The sequence below is a fragment of the Armigeres subalbatus genome, chromosome 2, assembly GCF_024139115.2.
Source record: "Armigeres subalbatus isolate Guangzhou_Male chromosome 2, GZ_Asu_2, whole genome shotgun sequence".
NCBI lineage: Eukaryota > Metazoa > Arthropoda > Insecta > Diptera > Culicidae > Armigeres > Armigeres subalbatus.
The window spans coordinates 251,261,305-251,276,467 of NC_085140.1; the positions used below are offsets into that span (position 1 = coordinate 251,261,305).

At 40.3% G+C, this 15,163-nt stretch overlaps 1 long non-coding RNA gene across 2 annotated transcripts; it reads left to right on the forward strand.

Moving 5' to 3' along the window:
• Positions 1-807: 807 nt before the first annotated feature.
• On the forward strand, positions 808-5,287 carry LOC134216171 (uncharacterized). Of its 2 annotated transcripts, XR_009980532.1 has the most exons (4): positions 808-996; positions 1,059-1,289; positions 1,609-1,710; positions 5,052-5,287. It is a non-coding gene; the product is annotated as an uncharacterized LOC134216171 (long non-coding RNA). The 2 variants fall into 2 exon arrangements; XR_009980533.1 differs by lacking the exon at positions 1,609-1,710 and having other exon boundaries at positions 814-996; positions 5,052-5,072.
• Positions 5,288-15,163: the final 9,876 nt, after the last annotated feature.

Below are 15,163 nucleotides of genomic sequence, written 5' to 3' on the forward strand. Positions count from 1 at the left end.
TCATTTGAACACGTTTTTCGACGATATATTTTGATGATGAATTTTGGTGAACATTTTCACGGTTCAGAAAAGTGTCCCAAAAAGTTCCGGACACTATTGCATCATGTTCAAATTTGACCAAGTTCCTGTTACATGAGTGAAAACATCATTTAGAATAGTAATATTTTTCACTTGCTTCAAGTTGTAGATATATACACGTATTAGTAGCGCTTATTTGATTCTCCAACTCAATTTCTTACATCCTACTCAAATTTCCCTCCATTTTCAATGACATCTTCAAAACTTATTTCTGCCTATTTCTGTGGCTTTCTGATACCTCAGCAATGAAAAACATTTGAATTGATGTAAGTTTAACAAAACATGGCAAAGAATGGCTATTTTATCACATGAATAAACTCACTGTCCGGACCCGAAGGACAGTTAGCGGGTACAGAAATTGATATTGCACCAAAAAATAGGAAACTGTTCCGTTTTGCATCTCACTGAACATATATTTATCTCATCGCTAAACAAAGAAATATACACAGCAAAAATATTTGTAAAACACGACGACGTAATAAGCACGATGTAATAAAAAAGCGATGTAAATGCAAAAAAAAGATACAAAATTACATCGATTTTATGTGATTTCACATCGCCTACAAATTACACAGGAATAAAAATCTCATTTGGCATAACGTTACTTTCGTGTAATATTAACATACATAAAATGGCAATATTACACAGAAACAGGTGCAACCAACTGGTTCCGATATGCGTGTGTATTATTACACAAATTTTATGTGATATTGCGCCGAATGATGATACAATATTAAATCTGACTGCACTTCCCAATCTCAGCCCGCGACAGCGAAATCGGTTGAGGTGCCATTTTAAAATTGTGTTTGTCGCAAGCGCATCGTGCCAGATTTTTTAATTTTTAGAAAAGATACCAGCCGAAAAAGTTTTAATAGTAAACACTCTTTATTAGCAAATGCGTGTGGGGCACTACAGGATGTAATATAAATTATATTTTGCTTAAATTAACTTATGATTGATTTTTTCAATTTCTGTTTCAGGCTTGCAGTTCCATATTGCAGAATGACAACGAAAAACAACAATTTGCCAGGAATCAACTGGTTGTTGAATAATACGGCGATGAATTTCGTTCGAAATATGGAACTGATGCCGGAAGAGCTCTATCGATAAATTCCTGGAGTGGAAAGGATATCAATTCTCGGTGAGAGTGTATGGACGGCCTATTTACTGATTAGTGCACCATGGGTTATTGATTGCCCTGCTCCGGTCTGGTAAGTAAACAGTCAAATTTTCTGAGACAAAATCCAAACATAGTAAAAAAGAAAAAATAACGTTTGCAGACAATTTTGATTTTAATTTGTCCAGGAAATTTATTGAATACATGTGATTGAAACTTGACCAGGCCAAGTTTGAAGAACATTTTAATATTGCCTGCTAGTAATAGAACCTAAGTTAATTCTATGGGAAATCTCGTTACATGGCTAGAAAAGAGTTGTCCTTTGTGATTTTCATGTTTGGCCATTTCCGCTTCAATTTATAAAATCAATACGGAGTATTACAATTTACTAATTTAATTTTCTAAAATTTCAGCTGAGGTCTCATTCTACTGCCCTTGTATGAGGAAAAGAATTTGCAACAAAGCTAAATTGTTATTGCAGCAAGATGCAATGTATCGGGGAACACGAGTAACTGGTAAGAACTAAAACCGAATTTGATCTTTCGGGAAGCGTATGAGGAGGTGGAAAATTTCTCGGAAACCGAACCGGTATTTCAAACAAAATTCACTCGGAATCATTTTCAATTCCGTACAGAATTCTTTTGAAATTCTGTATCGAATCCTTTCGGAATTCAAGTCTAAAACCCCGTATGCAATGCAGCGGAACGGCGTCGGAAACGGCAAGGTTTGAAGATAGCCCATATATTTTCTGACAAATTTTCCGTTTCCGTCGCCGATTCACTGGTATTGCGTTTGGGCCTTAATTCTTTTCAAATTCCGAACTGAATTCTGTAGAAATTCCGAGCTGAATCCTTTTGGGATTCCGAACCGAATCCTTTTGGGATTCCGAACCGATTATTTTTGGGATTTCAAACCGAATCCTTTTGAGATTCTGATTCGTTTGGGAATTCAAACCGAATCCATTTGGAATTCTGAATCGTATCCTTTGAGGATTCTAAACCAAAGGCTTTTTCAATTCTAAACTGAACTAGTTTGAATTTCGAACTGCATTTTTTTGGATTCCAAACCGATTCCATCAATAAATTATCTCGCTTATCATAAACATATCATCTTCCTCTTTTTATCGCACTATGTCCTCTATTGGGTCATTGTCGCTCGCTGCTTATTTTTCACCTAGCACTTCCACAGTCATTAACTGCGAAGTTTTTAAGCCACGTTACCATTCGTATATCATGCTGTTGATACGATGATTCTATTTATGACCAAGGAAGTCGAGAAAATTTCTACTAAAAAATTGCCACGACCGGACCGGAAATCAAACCCAGCCACCTTCAGCATCTTTGTAGACGCGCATCTTATTGCACGGTTAAGGAAGACCTTTAAATATACATACAAAAAGGTTTTTTATGTCGCTCCTTGTAACGCGTTATTTAAAAAAAAAACCGTAAAAAATTAATCCTTTGGTGGGACTTACAAAATGTAATAATATGTTGGTGGCTACTGGGAACTTGAAGAAAAAAAACTTGTAATTTATAATGGACGTGGCTTCTACTTATTTGTTTGCTAGGTGTTGTTAGGTCATAATACGGTAGTGTGAATCGTGATATGGTACATGGTCTTTGTGATATGAAACCAGGAATGTGTTCCGAGCTATGCTCAAACTCTTCCAAGAATTTCCTGAAGTAAGGCTTTGAGATCTATACGTGTAACAAAAGATCTATCCGCCTGTTTCAAATATGGTAGGGGGAATGACGGCTTTGGCAGGTTTTGTTCTATTATTGTCAGGGGGGTTTTTGTTGACCAAATTTTATGAAATTTGGTCACAATATTCTTTGATATGCAAAGAATGTTTGGGCCAAATTTGAGCATAATTAGTTATAGAAAACCCCCCTGACAATAATAGAAAAATCCTGCCAAAGCCGTAATTTCCCCTACATGCTTTTTGTGGCTCATAGAATAGATTGTAATCAAAGCATAAGTTCTTGGTCATCCAAAAAATCCTTAAGGAAGGCCTTCACACGCGTAACCAAAGGACTATCAACCAGTTTCAAATATATTACATGCTCATTGCGCTTCTTAGAATAGTCGGTGTTCACAGTATATGTTCTGGGTCTCCAAAAACCCCTGGAGTAAGGCTTCGGTCATCCAAAAAATCCCTGGAATAAGATCTTATGGTCTGCTAACGTTACCAATGGTCTATCGTGCAAATTCAAAAACGGTACATGCTCTCTATGGCGCTTAGCATATAATGCTTTCACAGTATATGTTCCGGGTCATCCAATAAATTTCATCCAATGACCTTTTCTTAAAACATGTTTGCATTCCAAGTAGTTCTTGTTGCTGTCAATGATTCCAGCTAGTCTACGAACTCCATATAATCAAGGTCTTCAACCTCAGTAATGAAATTGAAAAATAAACTGCGTGACCCTTCTTGGTGTATGATGGTATTACAAGTAGTTCTTGTTGTTGTCGTGAGCTCCAGGTAGTCTACGAACTCCATAGATTCAAGGTCTGTGGATCAACCTCCGTAATGAAGGCAGTTATCGAAGAATAAACAAGTTGTGTGACCCCTTCTTGGCATATGTTTGTTTTTCATGTAGTTCTTGTTGTTGTCGTGAGTTCCAGGTAGTCTACGAAATCCTTATAGTCAAAGTCTTCGGATCAATCTCCTTAATGGAGGCAGTTATCGAAGAATAAACAAGTTGCGTGACCCTTTCTTGGTATTCCAAGTAATTCTTGTTATTTTCGTGGACTCCAGATAGTCTACGAACTGCATAGAGTCAAGGTCTGGGGATCGACCTCAGTAACGGAGGCAGTTATGAAAGAATAAACAAGTTGTGTGACGCCTTCATGGTATTTGTTTGTATTCTAAGTGGTTCTTATTGTTGTCATTGGTTCCAGGTAGTCTACGAACTCCATAGAGTCAAGGTCTTCGGATCAATCTCCGTAATGGAGGCAATTATCAAAGAATAAACAAGTTGCTCGACCCCTTCTTGGTATATATTTGTATTCCAAGTAGTTCTTGTTGTTGTCGTGAGCTCCAGGTAGTCTACGAACTCCATAGAGTCAAGGTCTCATAGAAGAATTCGCATCACAATCTTTGAAAGATTTTATCTGGAATCCAGGTAAGATTCATGTCGGAATCTCAGAAGGATTCATCTGGAATATCGGAAGGATTGTCATCGGAAGCCCGGAAAGATTCTCCTCGGAAACCAGGAAAGATTCTCCTCTGCATCCCGAAAGGATTCTCCTCGAAAAGCCAGAAAGATTCTCCTTGGGTTCCCGGAAGTAAGTATACTCTTTACTCGGATACTCGGAATACCTGAAGAATTCATCCAAGAATCGCGGAAGAACTTTTTTCAAACTCTGTGCAGGAATTGTTCTTCGAATCCCAGTTTCAATTAAGGTATTCTAGAGGCATGCTTGTATCATCTGGAGGAAGTATTGTTCTCCAAATCCTGGCTTGAATAAAGGGATTCTCGTTCAATCCGGAAGTCTTGAATTGAATCCCATCCCCAGAAGCGAAGTCCCAGACGGTTTGATTTCGGAATTCCAGAATGATTCCGTTCGGAACTCCACCGGGTTCCAACCTGAAATGCAAAAAGTTTCTGTTCTGTATGTCAAAACTAAGGATTCCGTTCATTATGTCAAATGGATTCCGTTCGAAATTCCAAAAGGATTCCACCTGCAGCGTTACCATAACAGCTTGGAATCCTCCAGAAATTTCTAATAAATTTCCCAGGGACTGCGACAGAAATCTTTTTGCTCTTGAAGTTTCCTATTTCGAAGATGATCCGACTGCATATTATACCATTAAACTCGTTTCATGTTTGACTGTAGCCAACTTTCTTTTCAGTAATGTTGCAGTGCCAAAAACGTTTACGGGCTGCCAGCAGCTGCTGCTCAGGATACCCTTTACCACATACTCCAGTCGGTCAAGACATGGACTGGACATTGAATACTAGCCAGAGTTCCTTCCGCTGATGTGCAACCTAACGGTGAACCTGCAGAATGAATTTGTCGGTACATTGAAGAGAATATTTGTTATAGCTTAGTATTTCCGTATTTCGTAATTACAGATGCGATAAACGAAACAAATTTATATGTTTTAAACAAATATCGAATAAATGAAAGAAAACCAAAACAAAAACTCAAGTGCAAAGTAAATTTCATTAATGTCAAATATGTATACGTCGTACTTTTTTACATCCATTCGTTCACATTGCTCCAATTACGTCGTCTGATTTATTACATCGGAAAAATATTACATCGTTTATGTTTATTACACCGAAAGCTATCGAGTACATCGTGTAATGTAATATTAAACAACCGATGGATTCAGTTGGTTGCAGCGGTTTCGATGTAATATTCAACAACTTTTTTTTGCTGTGTAGCACCATTTCGTCGCTTATTTTTGCTAACATACGTGCTCACTGGTGAAAACAATCACAAAAATTCTCGGGGATGACAAGCTACGCCATCTTTGTCACATCTTTTCTGAATCACCAATACGAGTGCCCTGCGAATGCAACATAAACAATTGCGAGGGTGAAAATGATATAAAACGAACAAAGGCATAGACAGTACTTTGTGCAACTAGCATTCTAAATAATTAAGCAAATAAGTTGAACATTCTTAAGTTTGAAGCATGGAATCGAGTGTGAAATTGTTTTAATTGATAATTCGCTAAATTTTTCTCTATTTTCTCTATGTTTCATTATTGGGGGGTATGGGCGTTTTGCATCATATTCTCCTGTAAAAACGTAAACATTCAACATTCACGCACATACTATTACAAATTAAATCAGTATTGGGGTAATTTGACACTGGGGCACGACTGGGGGATAAATTTATCCCCAAAAAAATAACGAACAGGCAAACCTGTCAAAATCCATAGTAAAAAAAATGGATGTCGCTCCTCTGCAAAAATTAGAAACAAACCAAATTCCTTTTCATTGCTTTGTTTTTGATGGGGGCTTTGGGACAGAATGTCGAAAGACAAAAGGTCGAAGGACAAAAGGTCGAAGAGACAAAAGGTCGATGGGACAAAAGGTCGAAGGGACAAAAGGTCGAAAGGACAAAAGGACGACGGGACAAAAGGTCGAGGGGACAAAACGTCGACGGGACAAAACGTCGACGGGACAAAAGGTCGAAGGGACAAAAAGTAGAATGGACAAAAGGTCAAATGAAAAATACTAAATATACGACAAGATTGAAAACATGTTTCTGAAAAAAATCTAGCTGATTACATTTCCTAGAGATTTCTCCTTCTTTATATCATGGGCAGTTCTTAACCCAATTTTCAGTGAATATTCAGCAGCCAGGGCGAGCATTGTATGATTTTGATTAGTTCTCGGGACGAGAACTGGAAAATTAATGCTTGTTAGATCGTGCTCTTGTAACACGTGTAGCTTCGAGTACATGTTTGAGTGAAATACGATGGTTTTGGTATCTTTGATTCAGTGTCGTATAATTAATTATTTCGCCTACGCGACTTCCTATACATTCCGATGTCGATCATGGAGAATCAGAAGATTGTCAGTCTCTTGTATGAATGTGTGTCGAATTCATTTTCCACTCATCATCATGTATTAGATGGGGATTGGTTTTAAATAAGAAATAAACACTGAAGCATGTACACAAAGACTGACCTTAAGCCGTACATAACAGTTTACATTACGCACATTATTCGGTGATTCAACCGTACGAATAATTTTAATTAACACTCAAACATGCGTGATGTTGTATTTTGTACAACATTAACGAAAAAATCTCTCTCATGGTACACAGCATGAAAGATCCTGCATTAGTGTTCCAGGATATAATCACGATTGTGTATATGCAAGCACTCGGAGTATTCGAGAGACGGGTGCTTAGGACCACCTTTGGCGGTGTACAAAAAGACTACGCTCTACGGCGAACCCAGTATCCAGAAGGTAGCTAAAGCCGGAAGGATACGATAAGCAGGGCATGTAGCAAGAATTCCGGACAACTACCCTGCAAAGATGGTGTTCGCTTCCGATTCGGCAGGTACGAGACGGCGTGGAGCACAGCGAGTGAGGTGGGCAGACCAAGTGTAAAACGACTTGGCGAGCATGGGGCGCATTCATGGATGGAGAGATGCGGCCTCGAACTGTGAGTTAACGTCGTTGCCGACCGGACTTTGTGGAATTCCATCGACGTTCCCATCGGTGTCAGCATTTTGGAGTTGGCAACATCGAGGCGCATCAGCAGAACCAGGCGAACGATATCGAGGGCGATCATCGAACCTGCACCTACCGAGGCGGTGCAGACTCAGCATACTTGTAATGTAGTTAAGTTGAGAATAATAAATCAGTTGGTTGTGAACAGTGAAGGTAGTGAGACGTTTAAGTTTTCCGTATTCTCGAATTATTAACTCGTGTATTGTGGCGTCAAATTGTTAATTCAGTGGTTTCTGTTTAGATGTAAACTAAATAAATGAATGAATGTGCTTATGCATATTGCATATTAGTGGTAGAGTTTTGTGTGGAAATTAGAGGTTGTGGGTTCAAGTCAAGATTGGGCCATCGTTCTCACGAACAGTCTGTAGGTCGGCTATCTGAATCGCTCAAAAAGGTGTCTTATATTACATTTTCCTTGTGCTGAATTTGTTGAAAACACGGGCCAACCTGACCCTATAGTGTCACCCCCAATGACGGTACTTACATCATAGTTTTCCTTTGTCATTCATTTATTTAGTTAACATCTAAACAGATAACACTGAATCAACAATTTGACGCCACAATGCACGGTTCGAGGCCGCATCTCTCCATCCTCGGATACGCCCACGCTCGCCAAGTCGTTCTGCACCTGGTCTGCCCATCTCGCTCGCTGCGCTCCACGCCGTCTCGTACCTGCCGGATCGGAAGCGAACACCATCTTTGCAGGGTTGCAGTCCAGCATTCTTGCAACATGTCCTGCTCATCGTACCCTTCCGGCTTTAGCTACCTTCTGGATACTGGGTTCGCCGTAGAGTTGGGCGAGCTCATGATTCATTCTTCGCCGCCACACACCGTCTTCTTGCACAACGCCAAAGATGGTCCTAAGCACCCGTCTCTCGAATACTCCGAGTGCTTGCAAGTCCTCCTCGAGCATTGTCCATGTTTCATGTCCGTAGAGGACTACCGGTCTTATTAACGTCTTGTACATGACACATTTGGTGCGGTGGCGAATCTTTTTGACCGCGGTTTCTTCTGGAGCCCGTAGAAGGCCCGACTTTCATAGATGATGCGCCTTCGTATTTCACGACTGACATTGTTATCAGCCGTTAGCAAGGATCCGAGGTAGACGAATTCCTCGACCACCTCGAAGGTATCCTCGTCTATCGTAACACTGCTTCCCAGGTGGGCCCTGTCGCGCTCGGTTCGGCCCACAAGCATGTACTTTGTCTTTGACGCATTCACCACCAGTCCAATTTTTGTTGCTTCACGTTTCAGGCGGGTGTACAGGTCTGCCATCTTTGCAAATGTTCGGCCGACAATGTCCATGTCATCCGCGAAACAAATAAATTGACTGGATCTGTTGAAAATCGTACCCCGGCTTTCCACATGACACCTTCTAGCGCAATGTTGAACAACAGGCACGAAAATCCATCACCTTGTCTTAGTCCCCGGCGCGATTCGAACGAACTGGAGTGTTCGCCCGAAATCTTCACACAGTTTTGCACACCATCCACCGTTGCTTTGATCAGTCTGGTAAGCTTCCCAGGGAAGCTGTTCTCGTCCATAATTTTCCATAGCTCTACGCGGTCTATACTGTCGTATGCCGCTTTGAAATCAACGAACAGATGGTGCGTTGGGACCTGGTATTCACGGCATTTTGAAGGATTTGCCGTACAGTAAAGATCTGATCCGTTGTCGAGCGGCCGTCAACGAAGCCGGCTTAATAACTTCCCACGAACTCGTTCACTAATGGTGACAGGCGACGGAAGATGATCTGGGATATCACTTTGTAGGCGGCGGCATTAAGGGCGATGGTGATCACTCGAAAGTTCTCACACTCCAGTTTGTCGCCTTTCTTGTAGATGGGGCATCTAACCCCTACCTTCCACTCCTCCGGTAGCTGTTCGGTTTCCCAGATTCTGACTATCAGTTTGTGCAGGCAAGTGGGCAGCTTTTCCGGGGCTACCTTGATGAGGTCAGCTCCGATACCATCCTTACCAGCTGCTTTATTGGTCTTTAGCTGTTGGATGGCATCCTTAACTTCCTTCAAGGTAGGGGCTGGTTGGCTTCCATCGTCCGTTGAATTGACGTAGTCATCTCCTCCACAGCCTTGACTTTCACTGCCTGTACTCTCAGCGCCATTCAAATCTTCCTCGTTATGCTGCTTCCACCTTTCGATCACCACACGTTCGTCCGTCAAGATGCTCCCATCCTTATCCCGGCACATTTCGGCTCGCGGCATGAAGCCTTTGCGGGATGCATTGAGCTTCTGGTAGAACATGGTGTTTCTTGAGAACGGCACAGCTGTTCCATCTCCTCACACTCCGCTTTTCCAGGTGTTCTTTCTCCTGAGAAAGGCGGGTCTGCTGTCTCCGCTTCCGTCTATAACGTTCCACGTTCTGCCGGGTACCTTGCTGCATCGAACCAATCGTTCCGTCGACTTCGACTTATATACCCGACGTTGTTCTCCGCTGCGTCATTAATGGCTGCTTTGACTGTATTCCAGCAGTCTTCAAGAGGGGCCCCATCGAGCTCACCCTCTTCCGGCAACGCTGCCTCGAGATGCTGCGTGTATGCAGTGGCGACATCAGGTTGCTTCAGTCGCTCTAGGTCGTACCGCGGCGGTCGTCGGTACCGAACATTGTTGATAACGGATAGTTTTGGGCGCAGTTAAACCATCACCAGATAGTGGTCAGAGTCGATGTTAGCGCCACGATATGTCCTGACGTCGGTAATGTCGGAGAAGTGCCTTCCATCGATCAGAACGTGGTCGATTTGTGATTCTGTCTGCAGTGGTGATCTCCAGGTGTACCGATACGGAAGGCTGTGTTGAAAGTAGGTGCTGCGAATGGCCAAATTCTTGGAGGCAGCGAAATCATTTAGTCGTAGGCCGTTTTCGTTCGGTGTGCGCTGAACTTCCCAATAGTCGGTCTACGCCCTTTTCAAATGTTGGTCTAGAATTTACAAAATTTCTTCATCACTTTTTTTTATTCCCTCCAGGGACTCCGTCGGACAATCTGCTGGAAAGCCCTTAGTTAATTCACCTAAAAATTCATTCGGAGCCTCCCTTTTTAATTTTTAGTAAAACCGGTACTGCGTTACTTTGCACATATTAATACAATTTCTTAGCGGTAACTCCGTGCACTCAGTCTAGAAACGTTTTACTCAATCCTCAATTTTTCATTCTTTTCTGTTTGAATAATCCACTCCACGTACATTTAACAGCTATTCTCAGACAATCATCAGTCACTAAATAAAAACTGTTTTCACATCGGCATTCTTTCCCATTTGGATTGCTTTTTATTGCATTTAAATGGATTTAGTTTTATTTCATTTGATTATAGGTGGAATGCGGCCACATAATTGTTGTGCTATCACTTTCAGATTATTACAGTATTTAAAACAAGAAATAGCAATATTACTTTCATACAGTGATAGACCGTGTGGAGATTTCAATTGTCCTGTAGGGAGATTGCATAATTTGTGTGACAAAACCCACAAAACCAAAAAAACGCTCTGTAAGTCCAGATGCCTACCAATCAGGCATCTGACGGCTGGAATCGCAACGCTAGACCAAATAAACTCGTTCAGATCTGAGTTATATTTTTTATCCGGTGTTTATCCGGTTTTATCAAGTGAAGTTTTTGAAGGGATGTGTTGTTGTTGATCATATTTAAGTGGTCCGCATCTTTCGGTTTGCTATCTAAGTGCTATGCAATAGCTTAAAACTATCGGCCAAGTGAAGTCGCGAAACAATAAATTGTTATACCCATGGCACCCGAAGTTACGCGTATATAAGCTGTGTATGATCTACAAGCCAAACATCAGTTTTTTCGAAATCTGATTGCCATCACCGCTTTGCGCCCTTCAGTAGTTTCATCAAACGGACTTACACGTTGGTAGCTGTTGATGTGTGTGAAGCAATGCATCAGATGTTTGATCAAATTCATGTAGTCATTTCATCCAAAATCGACAAATACATGAAGGATTTGGATAAGCTGTATTGAAACACGGATATCTTTACTTCGGAGCGACTGTATCTGCAAAGTGAATTCACTAATACAAAGAGTGGATGGAATACGTTCGGATGCTGCTGTGCTCGATGATAAACGACGAAGTGTAAACAAAGCCAAGGAGTTAATTATAACTGGTATCCCTCACTACGTGAATGAAGATTTGACTGCAATCTTTCTAAACATCGCCAATCATCTGGGATATGGAAACAAGGATGTTCCAATTGTTGAGCTGCAACGTCCTCGCTGAATTCCATACCTATGACATCTTCAATCGTCTGCCGTTTCGCGCTCAGTAGCAGCAGGAAACACTTCTTCCGTCGCTATCTATCAAAGCTATCTCTTAGCCTGGCTGACATTGGATACACCAAGGACAATCGTCATGATAGTGGTAGTCGGATTTTCATCAATGAGGTGTTATCCAATAGACAATGGAACATAAGAAAGTTTGCAAAAAAGTTGGAAAAGCTGGCCGCATACAAAAAGTATTCCTGAGGGATGGCGTAATATTCGTGAAAATTGGAGAACATACTTCTGCTGTTCCATGTTACTCCAAGCAATCACTTCTGGAAAAGCTAAACCCTTCCGCTTAAGCTTCTCTTTCCTTCCTACTTTTCCCATCACGCCTTTCCTATTTTCCCATGACTTCTTCCCCTCCTGAAAGTTGTATTATGTATTATTTTCCTCTCCTTGATAATTTCTATACATCCTGACCAACATCTCCTGTGCAACCCATCCTCATGCTTCTCTCTGATTGTTCCTTCCTGAAAGTCTACCATATCAATGGTTACCCATTATCGTTGATGCTGTTGCTAAGCCTCTTGTTCGACCATTTGGGTTGCTGTTGCTGCTGTTGGACTGATGATGTTGCTGATTTTAACGTTTGGGTTGCCGTTGCTGTTATTGGATTCGTGTTCTCTACATTTTTCTGTGAATTGCCGCAAGTTCGTCTGTCGCCATCGATTTTCTGTTGTACCCTCTGGATTGCTTGCTGCCGTTTGATTGGTGTTTTCTTGCTGTCAATGGACTTTAGTGCTTCAAAATTGAATGACATGGCCAGGGCCATGCTGTTGATGCTGTTAAAGTTATTTCAAAAATCTATTTGCCATCTTACCGTTAGATGATGACCACCAAATCATATGTTTTATGCCATACGCTCAATGTTGTTTTTCATAGTATTTAGATTTAACTGTTGCTGTGCCATAGTATTAAGTGCGTCTTCATTCGACTCTCGGTTTGGTTCTCGTTTATTTTTCGATGGTGTTCTTCTTCTTCTTCAATGGCTCTACATTCCAACTGGAACTTGGCCTAGCTTTTTCACCTTAGTATTCTATTAGCATTTCCTCAGTTAGTAATTGAAAGCTTTTCTATGCCCGCCATTGCATGAGTATGTATCTTGTGTGGCAAGTACAATGGATACATTATGCCCAGGGTGTCGAGAATGTTTCCAACCCGAAAACATCCTAGACCGGACCGAGAATCGAACTCGCCATCTCCGGATTGGCAATCCTACGCCTTTGCTCGCAAGGCTACTGGAGACCCCTAATGGTTCGATGGTGTACTACTATCTGATTATGGATAACAGGCCGAATAGCAATACCCCTTCGAATAGTATCATATCTAGAGCGGTGTTGAATTCTATTTTTAGGACAGATCATTTGAACATATGTCATATCAATGTTCAAAGTTTGTGTGCTCGTGGGTTCTCTAAATTTGAAGAATTGAAGTCGGTATTTGTCGATAGTAAAGCAGACATCGTGTGTATGTCTGAAACATGGTTTAACGAAACGATAAATGATGCAATGATTCGTATTGATGGTTACAACATAATTCGTAATGACCGGAACCGCCATGGCGGAGGATTATGCGTCTACTTCAGAACAAACTTATGCTTAAAACTTTTAAAACAATCAGAATATGAAGGTTCTGTTACCACTGAATATCTTCTTCTGGAGATCAACTCTGGTCGTGACAAATTCCTTCACGGAGTTTACTACAATCCACCGAATAGCGACTGTAGTGAGTTGGTAATACAAGTCATATTATAGGTGATTTTAATACTGATTTGAATAAACGTACATCTAAAAGTGCCAGATTTTTAGATCACTTTCAGTATCTACATCAGGAAATATTTCCATTGAAGTTCCGCAAATTCAAAAAGAACCCGTGGTTTACTGAAAACATAGAGAAAGCTATAATTGAACGAGATTTAGCATATAGAAATTGGAAATCCAGTCATCTGGAAGCAGACAACCGACTTTTTAAAACTCTTAGAAATAGAGTAACCTGTTTAATCAGAAACGCCAAGAACATTTACAACAATCAACGAATTAATACAAATGTATCGAGTAAACAGCTGTGGAGAAATGTGAAAAATCTCGGCATATCTAATGTAAAGCAATACACTGTTAGTTGTGAATCAACTGCCGACGAAATTAATAATTATTTCTCGGAGAACTTTTCTGCTGCCGAAAGCAATACGAATGACATTTCTTTTTATGGTGACTTTAGTTTCAGATGCGTTGAAGATTTTGAAATTGTTAATGCACTGTATTCCGTTAAATCGAATGCCTGTGGTATTGATAATCTTCCAATTGAATTTTTCAAAATTATGCTTCCACTAGCACTTCCTTTGTACAGTCATCTTTTCAACACGATAATAACTACCTCCAAATTTCCTCAGGCATGGAAACATGTAAAGGTTATAGGGTAGAATACGACATTGGCAGGGTGCGACAGTTGTTGGCACCCTCAACAATATTTGCATTTTCCAGCAAACATACACTATTTATGAACAAAATTTTGATTCAATCACACAATTTCAAGTCTAAGCTTTGATTTAAATAAGTTGTTTGTGTAAAAGTAACAAGATTTGATGTGTTAATCACCGAAACAAATTTGCACCTACGAAATCCTTGCCATTATTGCATTGCCAAAGAAAGCAGCGCACGAAAAGCAAACGGTTACTTACTTTTTTGGATCGCCTGTTTCTCCTCTTTATTGCGTATGATACGACAAATTAGGTACCGTCAACTGGGGGGAAGATGATCATTTTTAAGACAAAACATGCAATATTAATGTGTGTTTACATTTTAAATCGAAACAAATATTTTCAAAACATGTACTGCTATACGTTGCAATAATCAACAACTTTAGTTTTCTGAAATGCGTTCGCATTTATTAAAATAAATTAAATTATCACACATTTTTTGAGTAATCTGATTTGGGGTGAAGTTGATCAAGACAGCTCTACCAAATTCATTATGACCTAGTAGTCAAAATACACTAGGTTATTTGTATGAATGTTGAATTTACTACGTAAAGAAGTCTACGAAGTCAATATTTGAAACAAAAATAGCGTCATTTATGACTATCTCTCTCTTTCTTCCATAAAATACATTTTCATGATTATAATCGAAAAACTCGGATTTCTACCTAGCGGTAACATTACTTGAACGGAGAATATTGTTGACTACCGTTTCATAAAAAAATTTGGCACTTTTGACTGACACATCAAATGATCATCTTCACCTCAATGATCATCTTCCCCCCAGTTGACGGTACGTAAACTACTTTTTACACTTTATCACCACTTGATTATCACCACAAAGAGCAAATTTATGCAATATTTGCTCTATGTTTCACTAAATAAAATCGGGACTGTTCGTTTTCTTTGACAGCAGCACACTTCGGAATAGAGCGGGAGATTGTGTTTGTGAGCATATCAAACACACGCTAAAAAGATACCACGCACAATTCTTTGTGATTTGATT